Source organism: Tenrec ecaudatus, chromosome 3 (genome assembly GCF_050624435.1).
Source record: "Tenrec ecaudatus isolate mTenEca1 chromosome 3, mTenEca1.hap1, whole genome shotgun sequence".
Taxonomy (NCBI): Eukaryota; Metazoa; Chordata; class Mammalia; order Afrosoricida; family Tenrecidae; genus Tenrec; species Tenrec ecaudatus.
This window is the reverse complement of record NC_134532.1, coordinates 172,367,013-172,369,175: the sequence shown is the minus strand read 5'-3', so window position 1 is coordinate 172,369,175 and position 2,163 is coordinate 172,367,013. Positions and strand designations below refer to the sequence as shown.

General features: G+C 45.4%; 1 pseudogene; it reads right to left on the bottom strand.

Moving 5' to 3' along the window:
- LOC142442461 (KHDC1-like protein pseudogene) lies at positions 1-363 on the bottom strand (annotated as a pseudogene).
- Between the last annotated feature and the right edge of the window lie 1,800 nt (positions 364-2,163).

Genomic DNA, 2,163 nt, shown 5'->3' with positions numbered 1-2,163 from the left:
TCATGACTTCTCATGACAACTGGACATAATAAAGAAGGTCTGTCTCAGGAAATCCTGCAGCATCTGGACACCGTGCACTTGGAACTCCATGACAGGTGGTCCCATCCACAGGGCCAAGCCTCTCAGCCACCACCTTCCACGACTGGGCCCCACGACAGTGACTCGCGTCTGTCCAGAGGCGGTGAAGCCCCGCTCCAGCTGGATGAAGGTGCTGCTGTGTTCCTCTAGACGGTGAAGGTCAGCATCTGAGGAGCCAAAGATAAGCTCCTCCTCATCCACGTAAAACACCAGCGGATTCAGAAAGTTTTCCAGCACCGTCCACCACGGCTGCTGCGTCTCGGCGCTGGTCCTGCCGGTACTCATGATCCTGCTGAGTTCTGACCCGGTCCACAAGAGAGCAAGTTCAAATCTCTTGTTTGTTCCTTTCAACGATCACACGTTTGAAAATATGTGGTGCTGGCCTGGCTTGTCACAAAATTTGTTAGTACTTTTCTCTCTTAAGAACCTCAAGATCCAACCCCCAAACCAAGCCAAGTGCCACCAAGTTGATTCTGACTTCTGAAGACTCTTTACAAGATTTCTGAGGCTGTCTATCTTTATGGGAGCAAACAGCCTTTCTTTGGTGGAGAAAGGTGGGATTGAACCACCAACCTTGTGTTTAGCCATTCAACACTTACCTGACTAAGTCACCAAGGTGCTTCAAACTCAAGACTGACTTTAAAAAAAATTTTTTTTATTTATACTGCGAAAACAAACTGGTTTGATTTAAATCCGGAGTGGGGTGATGTTCGTGATGGAAAGCCAGTCTAAAAGAGAGAAAATTCCATTTAGGAAATAGAGGTATTTTAAATGTGTTAGTTTAAAACATGGGCTAGAAGCCAAGAGAGTGGTTTCATTTTGTCCCTGGTGTAACTTAATGGTAGATAAGTCACTTCCTCATCTGTACGATAGGCGCACGGGTGTCAGCCGGACCGAACAACTGAATAACTTCTCAGATTCCCTTTAGCTATTAATTTCTGTGAATGTCATAGACCTGAAGGAACCCGGGCTAGATTATTTATAAGATGAGAACAGATCAGACATTTTTGTTGCTTCTGATAATGAACTCGGAATCATTACTTATAATTAGTATAATAATGTTTTTATGGATGTGCCATTAGGCTGGGCAATATTGGTTTTAGTAAATAAGCTAAATATGCATGCTACTTACAGTCTCACGTGTAGTACTAAGTGGCCTAGCACTTCATAGTCTCTTGTTGTAAATAGTATAATGCTTACATACAGCCCTGTCCTGGGGTGATCAATGACTTAACGTTGTCAAGTGAATAGAGAATTCATATAATGTAAGAACAAGTGTGAGGATGGTGCAGGGCAAGGCAGTGTTTCTTTCTGTTGTGCATCAGGTCACTGTGAATCAGAGCCAACTCAACGTCAGCACCTGACAACAACAACATCTGGATAAAACCAGACAAAGTCCCATTGTGTCATCAGGCTTTTGCTCTTGTCGAAAATCTGCCCTTATTCTAGTGAAAGAGGTTTTTACAAAACCAGTGGAATAAAAGATTAAAGCTCTTTCTGCTACAGTCTGCTCTGCATTCCCCACTCTGGTTGTGTCTTGGGAACAGGTGAATTCCATCATCGTCATGGCCATTCATTCCGTTTCTGAGCCCACAGATCTCTAAGAGCAGGCGTTGGGGACAGAGGCAGTTAGTTAATTGTGCCAACCTGGCCTATAAACACATGTGAGGTTAATTGAAAGGCGGAGGGATAAATGGCTCAGTGACCCTCACCTTTCTAGCTTTCGGGTCTCTTGCTTTGTGATGGTCGCACTAGGGTGCAGCTGCCTTGGCAGTTCCCTGCTTCAGCTGGCAAGGGTGACTTCCTGCAAGACATCCCCAAGGAGAAACCACGTGGACCGACCCTGATGCAGCCCTGGGTGCTGGAGCAGCTGTGTGAAGACCCCTGTCAGTGCCGAGATGCTTATATGTTCACTGACTCGTCTTTCCTCCTTGAGTCAGCATCATTGTGTCTGTTTTGTGAGGTGGAGGAGGACTTTGTGGATTGGTGTCAGACATACGGTTAACGTTGGACTTGTGGGCTTGGGCAGCACTGAGTTGGGATGTTTTCTTGTTGAGCACTTAACCTTTATATAAAACTCTCTCT